This window comes from Artemia sp. Qi Xiang Cuo, chromosome 9 (genome assembly GCF_049724085.1).
Source record: "Artemia sp. Qi Xiang Cuo chromosome 9, ASM4972408v1, whole genome shotgun sequence".
Lineage (NCBI taxonomy): Eukaryota > Metazoa > Arthropoda > Branchiopoda > Anostraca > Artemiidae > Artemia > Artemia sp. Qi Xiang Cuo.
In genome coordinates, this window is record NC_142802.1 from 52,526,043 (window position 1) to 52,535,601 (window position 9,559).

General features: G+C 34.8%; 1 long non-coding RNA gene across 2 annotated transcripts; it reads left to right on the forward strand.

The window, feature by feature from the left end:
• Positions 1-803: 803 nt before the first annotated feature.
• LOC148948789 (uncharacterized) lies at positions 804-8,968 on the forward strand. Of its 2 annotated transcripts, none has more exons than XR_016142206.1 (3): positions 804-849; positions 6,807-7,007; positions 8,795-8,968. It is a non-coding gene; the product is annotated as an uncharacterized LOC148948789 (long non-coding RNA). The 2 variants fall into 2 exon arrangements; XR_016142205.1 differs by lacking the exon at positions 804-849 and adding an exon at positions 5,212-5,280.
• Positions 8,969-9,559: the final 591 nt, after the last annotated feature.

The window sequence follows — 9,559 nt, forward strand, 5'->3', positions numbered from 1 at the left end:
CAAGATTGAATGTGATTCACTCATCCATCTGATTTGTGGTAGGTGGAGTTGGATGACGTTTTTTTACTTTTACCTTATGATGTTATGATTATTCTGCATATTCTGAAGTAAGAACTGTTTTCTTAACAAGTTTCCTTATGTGGAGGACCAACCCTGCATCTATACTGAATTTAATTAGCAACAATAGGAATTAAGCTAGCCTATTATATTTGGAAAAAACATAAATAGCCTAGGCTATGCATTAAGTTTTATGTTCTTGGTTAGATAGGCTATTTAGATTATTCCCTATTTACCAATAATCGTTAAAAACTACAAATTTGGGCAGTCACAACAGTAGCCTACAACAAATGCTGTAGTTGTAATTGGATTCAAACCCTTCCTAAAGGTTTAATTTGTATAATGAGCCAACTGTTCATAAAAAAAAACAAATAAAAAGCAAAGGCAAGCCCATAAATCCTATCTATGTGGAAAAGGGAGTAGGCTATATAAGACAGTAGGCTACCTGGCTGTCCAATTTCAACAGCTATTTGATTCCATCGGTCATTTTTAAATTTTGCATTTTTATAAGTATTATTGATTGTATCATAAAGACAAGGATGGTTTTGGACAAAAGCAATCGAGTCCATATATGCTTCTACTTTCAGATTGATTCTATCAGGGCTTTGATCTGTCATTTTCATAATCTTCTCATTCCTCTTGAAGGTAAAATAGGTTTTTCCCTTTGTAAAATCAGAAATCCTATCACCCTCATAGGGTCGAGTTGAAAAAATTTCAACTCAAAAATCCTATTGCCCTATGAGGAAAAGCCTAGCAGCCCCAACCCCAAGGGTGCAATTGGGGACCCCCCAGGTACAGTCTTTTTATTTTTCTGCCTGGTGCCTACACCTCTGTTTAGCTGTTATTAGACCCTTTTTATAATTACTTGTGCCAGCCAGAAGATCCCTTGCCTTTTGCTGTTAGCTTGTTGCTTGATTAGCCTAGTTTTGAGTTCACTTTAGCCTACTTCATGGGTGACAACTCAAAAAAGAGCTATAGACCTCCTAGTCACAGAGAGATGAGATCAGACTGCTCCATCCAGTACATTGGAGCTGAATCTATTAATGAGCAGATTGCTATGCTCACATCACACATTAACACCCTTAAGAACGGGCAGAAGCTAATTGCAGATTCACTTAATGACCTAAACCTTAAATCTACTATGGCAGAAGTTGTCAGTGAGGCACTATCTAATGAGGTTGGTTCTTTGGTTGAGGCCTCTGTTAAAAAACTTGCCTCTAGTCATTCTGCCTGCTCCTTTTGATGCTAGCAATATGGAAATCATTAAACAAGAGGTATACAATAGTCTTAAAATCGATTTTGATGTGCTTGTGGAAAAATCACTAAAACAATATGATTTGAGGATGTCAAAGCTTGTATCATCTCTTCATTTGCTTGACTTAGGTTTGTCAGAGCTGCAAAAATCTCTGAAACCAATTCAACTCAATGTGGATTGTCTGAGCTATCAGTTTGACCAAATGAAAATTTCAAATCAGCTGATCCTATTTGGTTTTAAAGAAGACCCTTATCCAGAAGCTTCTGAAAGCAAATTTCTTGGATTTTGCAGCACTAGATTTCCTCGTATTCCTTTGACTAAGAATGACATAGTTTCTGTTAGAAGGATTGGAAAACAAGGTTCAGGTTTGAAATCTCGCCCACTTGTTGCAGAATTTTGTAGTCCAAGAATGCAGCAGCTTATTCTTAGAGAAAAGAAAAGTTTGCAAGGTAGTGGTGTCTTTATTTCTGAGTCACTCACAAAGCCTAGACTTCAGCTACTTAATTATGCTTAATCAAAGCTTGGGAAGAGCTCTAAATGGTCTAGTGGAGGAGAAAAACTTACCCAGCTTTCTGATGGTAGAGTGATTACTGTTAAAGAGACATCTCAAGTTGATGCTCTCCATCAGTCAACTACAGCCCACCCAAGCCCCTCCCAGGACTGAAATAAACCATTTTTCTCCTTTAGCTCTTTTTTTTTGTGTTGTTGTTTTTTTTAACTCTATTTATCATTTAATGGGTTTACTTATGCTTGCATTTATGTTGTTTTACATTATTCTTTTAAGTGATTTGCATAAATTGTTGATAACTCTTTCCTCTGGTTGCTTCTTTATTGTTTTGCCTTTTTCTTTATTTCGTTTTTGCCTTTGTCATTGTAATTGTTTGGTATTATTTAATTTTTTTGAGCTTTGTAGCTTGTTATTGTTCTTTGTCTTGCAGTTTTTTATCTCTCTTTTTTTTGTTGCCTATAAGTTTCACCTTTTTAGTTTCAATTTACCCTCTGCTATTTCAGCCTGCTTGTTGGATATCTTGTTCATTTGTAAAGATATTGTGTGCATTTGTTATGTGCGGTAAATCTGGGTGATTTTTCTTTTCTTTTGAATTCTTCAATTCTTAAATCAGTTATCTTTGAGCAGCCAAGTAGTGCTGGCAAACAAGAGGCGCACACACTTGACCCTCTTCTTGAATCTATGGTTAATTCTAGTTGCAATTATCACACTACTATTGATTTTTGTGATAAAATCATGCCTTCTCTTTCTTTAAATAGTTGCTTTAATGTATTTTGTTTGAATGTACGTGGGATAAAAGATAAGTGGGATAGTATGAAATCATATTTGTGGTCTTATAATTCTTGCCCTTTTGATGTAATTGGATTAACAGAAACATGGTTATCTGACAGTGAAAATTTAACAGCTTATGATATGCATGGTTGTATCGCTATTCATGTCCCTAGAATGGTAACAAAGTGCTCAGGGGGCATTTCTTTATTTATAAAATTTGATATTAAATTTAGTAGACAGTATGACCTTGAATCCTTGTTTACTTCAGTAGTCTCTAATAGTAGGACTGTTTATTCTCTTGTCATTGATCTGAAAAGCCAGTTTGCATGTGATACTGTTTGTTTGTTTTATAAGCCCCCTCCTTTTCCAACACATCTGTTCTGTGATTTGCTTGATCAGTTTTCTGGTGGACTTTCTCTAAAAAACGTATTTGTGTTTTGGGAGACTTTAATTGTAATTTGTTAAATGTTGGATCAAGTGATGAATGTGACCGTCTCTTTGATGTGCTTTCTTCTTCTGGGCTACTTCCTTCAATTTTTTTTTCCTTCTCGTGTTGATCCTACAAGAAATTCTGCCACTTTGATAGATAATATTTTCATTTCTCTTTCTCCTAAATCGAAGTTTAATTCCGGTCTTGTTTTCACTGATCTGTCCGATTACTTCCCTATTTATCTGTCACTTTTTGTGCCTAAAACTGAGATTGCTGTGGATGAGCAAGGTGAGTCTTCTTTTAGAACTTTTACAGATATTCTAATTTAATTCTTAGTCTTCACAGTAATGATTGGTCTAGTGTTCTTGAAGCTAATGATGTTGAATGTGCAACAAGTTTATTTGTGTGTTGTATGGGAGCTCTGTTGGATAAGTATTTTCCTCTTAGGAAGAGACCAAGGAATTCTATATCCATATGCCGATGGATATCCAAAGGTCTAATCAGTGCTAAGCATATGAAAGTATCTCTGTTCAATGTTGCATGTAAACGTAAAACACGGGATGTTTTATTGAAGCATAAACAATATAAAAATGCACGTACTTGCTCACTACGTGCTGCCAAACACATGTAGTTTTCGCGTTCAAATAATGAGCGTAAGGGGAACTTGCAAAAGGTTTGCACTGTAGTTAATGAAGCTATTTCTCACAAGAAATTCAAACAGTCCCCCCCCCCATGTCATTACAGGAATGCTGATTGATCTATTGTGGATAAAAATTCTTCAGCAAATGCCTTCAATTCGTATTTCACCACTCTTCCTTTGGTTCCCATTCAACCCTAGAGTAGAGTAAGTAGTTTTCCCATAGCAGAAAAGTCATTTTTCCTTTCCCCATGCAGTGATATTGAAATTTATAGTATTATTTCCCAGCTTCCATGTAGCCGTTTAGTTGATGGTTTTGGTTTGAGTAATAATGTTCGTAAAAAAATTGGTCAGTTTGTTTCAAAGCCCATCTCACACATAACTAACCTCCCTGTTTCTTCTGGGGCTTTTTCTCATTTATTTAAAGTTGCTAATGTTTTACCTTTGCATAAAAAAGGTGATTCATTTCTTATTTCAAACTATAGACCCATTTCTCTTCTTCCTGTCATCTGTAAGGCTGTTGAAAGGGTAGTGTATTGTAGACTCTCTTCATTTGTATTTAGTACTAATACAACTGCAGGAAATTCTCTCATAACTAACCATCAGTATGGTTTACGTTCCACTTTCTCTACCTCGTATGCACTTTCAGATGTAACAGAGTTTGTGCGTGTTAATCTGGACAAGGGCTTGTGTGTTTTGGGTCTATTTCTTGACTTTTCAAAGGCCTTTGATATGGTTGACCACTCTGTTCTTTTGTCTAAACTATCTTTATTTGGTGTACATGGAGTCTCACAAGAATGGCTAAGTTTTTATCTGTCAGGAAGATCTCAGTATGTTTTGGTTAATGGTAATTCTTCCACTACTTTGCCTATATTCAATGGTGTCCCACGGGGCTCTGGGCTTGGACCACTTTTGTTTTTAATTTACATTAATGATCTCGTTGATGGTCTTCATCCCCTTGTGCACCCTATTCTTTTTGCTGATGACAGTAACTTTTCCATTGCTGCAATGGATCTGCCATCTGCCACCTCCCTAGCTCAAGGTCTTCTTGATAAAGTAAAAGATTGGTGCTGGTCAAATGGTATGACTGTCAGCAGCCAAAAAAGTGCCATTGTACACTTCAGGACCCCTTATCGTATGAGAGACGTAAGGGAGCCAATCATCGTGACTTATGGGAATGATGTTATACCGTAAGCTGCTATGGTGAAATTTCTTGGTGTGTATCTTGACTGTTTTCTTTCTTTTAAACCTCATATAACTCACTCCCGTTCCCTGATCCTCCCCAGTCTTTAATGTTGTACCGAGTTAACTTATTTCTTCACCCAGATATTATGCTTTCTTTTTATTATGCTTTTATTTTTCCTTAACTTTCTTATTACTGCTCGGTCTGGGGTAATACTAGTAAAAATCTCTTCTCTGTTCACTTCAAAGAGCCCAAAATAGGGCAGTGAAGGCTACTTTTCTTCTCCCTCGGCTTTACCCTTCCTCTGATCTTTATAATGATACTGGAATAGCTCCGCTGAATCGTATTGTGAGTAAAAGTAATCTTTATTTAGCGCATTCTGCTTTTCTAGGTACACTTCCACCACGTCTGCAGCAATTTTTTTCACGGACAGGCTCAGGTAGGTACTCTACTTTTTTACGTAGTTCTTCTCGTAGACTTATTTTGCCCAAACGTTCATCTACAGCAGCCCAGAGGTCTCCTGTTTATAAATCAATTCAATTATGAAATTCAATCCCACCGGATGTCCCTTTATTTCTGTCTGCAAAGGCAGTTTTTCGTCGTGTCTTTCCAGTTTCGTAATTTCTCTCTCTCCTTCGTTTATTTTCCCTATTTTCTCTTTTCCTAGTGTTTCTCCTTTTTGTGTTTTCCCTTATACGGTATATCGTTATTATTATAATTTTTTTTTTTTTTTTTTTTTTTTTTTTTTACTGTATGGTAGTGTTTATTCTCTTTAATCTTTATTTCATATATATTGTTCATTTCGGGTAATATTTATGGTTCTTTTAGTGCTTTATTATTGTGTTGTATGGCCCACAACAAGCCAAGCTTCTTGGGCAAAATAATTTTTCTTTACGTTTGTAATAAAGTGTAGTATTAATAAAATGATTGATTGATTGATGATTGATTGAGTAAGATATTACGATCTTTCCAGTTTAGTAATTTCTTTCTCTCCTTCGTTTATTTTCCCTGTTTTCTCTTTTCCTAGTGTTTCTCCTTTTTGTGTTTTCCCTTATACGGTTTATCGTTATTATTATAATTTTTTTTTTTTTTTTTTTTTTTTTTTTTTACTGTATGGTAGTGTTTATTATCTTTAATCTTTATTTCATATATATTGTTAATTTCGGGTAATATTTATGGTTCTTTTAGTGCTTTATTATTGTGTTGTATGGCCCACAACAAGCCAAGCTTCTTGGGCAAAATAATTTTTCTTTACGTTTGTAATAAAGTGTAGTATTAATAAAATGATTGATTGATTGATGATTGATTGAGTAAGATATTACGAAAGAAATCTATAGTTTTTTTAATGGGGCCCGAAACTGAAGCCGTGGCCATATTCATCTAGAGGGTAACCAGGGAAAAGGGAACACTTCGTAGTATGTATCGTTCTCTTTTTTTTGAATATTCGAAGGCAAAATCTATCATAGATAAATCTTTTCCTTTATCTTTACAGAAATTTAATTTCCAACTAAAAATTAAATATTTTGAGTTATTTAATTATTAAATTATTTAGTCTTTTAAATATAAAATCTTACAGTTCTTATGCATTTCGATTTTTTCATCTTGATTGAATGGATACCAAACAAATACCAATCCTGTGGAGGAAATATAAAGTTTTATAATATTGAGAAAAAAACCCGCTAATCTTTAGGAAATCAAACCATTCTTTAATCAAATTTTTATAATCAATTAATTCTTTAATTAAACAAACAAAAAATGAGCAAAATAAAAGCAAACTCTATTTTATCTCACTGTTGGTCTCCCCTTTATAGCATATATTTTGTCAATTATTGAGCCGCAGAGGGCAATAGCCCTCCTACTCGCAATTATATCCCTTCTTTGAAGTTCCTACTACACCCGAAATCTGCCTATTCATTTGCTAATCAAAAAATAAGATATTAAAATAAAAAAAAAATATTGTTATAGCCCCTCAAGTCTTGGAACAACCAGAATGTTTTGCTGACGATAAATGTCCACTTAGCAAGTCCTGCGTGAGGCAGATATGCGTAGATCCATGCGCGGAAGAGCCTTGCGCTGAGATTGCCATCCGTACTGAGCAAAATCATAGAGCCCAATGTAGATGTGCTTTTGGATTTGTTGGTGATCCTAGAAATGGCTGTACAAGAGGTACAGAAAACTTCTTTCTATACACTACCCCCCCCCCCCCCCACAATTCAAAGTTAAATGACGGCAAAGGCTTGAAATAAACGAATAGGTTGTTAATTTTGAGGTAAAAGTTAGCCTCAAATTGCAGAGCAAATGTTGTTGCCCTTACGTAGCTTTTACGTCGTAGCCCCTGCTCCAAAAAATCGGGAAGCCCTTGTAAAAATAGGTATGTATACGTAACAGGTATTGTAATATAACATAAAAATGAAAAAAACATTCGAAAAGGTAATAAACGTTTCTTTTGAGCTACTTCTATGGTTAGCATCCGTGTAATTTCAAATTTGTTTTTTTAAATTCTATTTTAACAATTATCTGGTGAATTATTACTGATTCTCTTTCTGCTTTAATTTTTATTCAGCTTTTTGTTTTATTTGGCTTGTTTTTAACTATTTTTTCTTTTTATTCTTTTGTTTTAACCAATATTAAGGCATAATAATGCCGCCTCGTCAGGCTCCATCTTTTTCTAGGTATATATTAAGGCTTTGTTTTTGAAGGCAAGAAGATGAAGGAGTGCAGCATTTGAATTTTAAATAAAGGAATATGGCGCTTTTTAAAAATAATATTAAGTCAATTTTATTGTACTAATATTCAGCTGATATTTTGTTGGATTCTCTTATGGAAATTAATGGAGTTCTTTTAGAATATTTTCTATCTTTTATTCTTGATTAAAACGTCCTAAATGGGAAGGTGCAGAAACGCGCCCTATCTCCACCTCTATGCTCCCTCTCTTTCTAAATGGAAATTGTACAGCAAAATGCAGAACGCAAATCACATGCACAACTCGGATCTTTAAAACTTCTTGTAGGGTGCAGAAACAGTAATATTTGGGTCAGTTATGTAAATGAATATTGAAAGAAAAACGGAGTTTTAAATAAACCCCATGAGAACTGGACACTGGACATAAATACTCCATAAGAAACAACCATAAAGAACAGGTAATCAAAAATAGATATGTGACAGGTTAGTTACAAACCTATCTTATTTGGAGACGTGCACAACATGCACAACCAGGATCGTTAAAACTTCTTTGTAGGGAACAAAAATAGCTAACATTTTAGTTGATCACGTAGGTGAATAATGCATGAAAATCGGAATCATTTATAAACATCCCATATAAACGTTAAAATAATAAACTGACGATTAAAAGTAGATGTTGGACAGGGCACATAAAACCCTGTCTTGAATTTCCGGGTATATCAGCCTATTTTATTGATATTTATGCCATTTTAGTAAATTTAAGAGGAAATTCGACCTCCTCTCCCGCTCCCAGGAAAGTGCAGTTAAGCCGTAGAATTTTTTTTTTTTTTTTTTTTTTTTTTTTTTTTTTTTTTTTAGCAAAAAGGAGTTGTTATAGGTTAGCTTGCATGCTTTGTCTTTTGTTCAGTAATGAATTTGAATTAATATATTAGCAGAGTAAATTGATAACTTCGTGCTAATCCGCGCAGTGGCTTGACTTAATTGGCGAATAACAGGAATAAATGTTCTTCATTTTTAGCAATAAAAAATAGGGGCAATGGCTCTAAAGTAGAATTCTATTATATTTTCCTTATTCGCCCCTAGTATTGAAGCAGTCCCGGGTTACTTTTTCGGAACAAAATAGTGGCTTGGAAGGAGAGGAAGGCATGGTCTCTTCTAATTGCCTTGTAAGATGAATTCGTAAAATTTGTATGAGCTCCCTATTATGTAGAATCTTTGCTCCTTATCAGAACACTTAAGGCGGTCTTAATCTAAATCTGCTTTCATAACAGTTGACAGTGTGATCGGCTGCACCAATGATGACTGTCCTTCGAGTGAAGCCTGTATTAATGGTGTATGTCAAAATCCGTGTGACTGTGGCCCCAACTCCGATTGAAAGGTAGTTGATCACCGACCAATTTGTCTCTGTAAAGATGGCTACGCTGGAGACCCTATTGTTGGATGTTATCTAGGTATAGTCCCTTTTTCGTCTAAGTTTACTATATTATTGATTATTATTGAATAATAATAACTTGTTTTATATACTATTTTTAGCATTATTATAATAAGTGGACTCACTAAACTTAGTCCTGCCTCACACCACAAAGGCCCTGGGAGGGTGTAAAGAGGGAAGCGTTGAATATATTATGATGGAGAAGAGGCATGAAGAGCTGTGTTGGCGTCAGGCGATTTGTGCTGCATTGAGTTCTTAGTAGTAGTAGTATCAGTAGAAACTGCTTTAAAATACTTGGATGCCGAAATATGTTAACTATATGGAAAATATAATAGAATATAATAAAAATGTTGAGAAGTTCTAAAAATGATGAACGAATTTGTAGACCAGCTAAAGCAAGACAAAGGATTATTACTCAATCATCTTGATAGATTTCTTTTTTTTATTGATTCCAACCTGGTTCTTATTTAGTTTTTGTTCTGTCGTTGTCAAGTAAGATTCGAAAGGTTCGATTTTCGTTGGTTTCTTTTTCTTTTTTTTTCTTTTTTTTTTAGCACTGAGGATGACTCGGCGGAGGTCTTCTTCTTCTATTTCACAGCAGGCG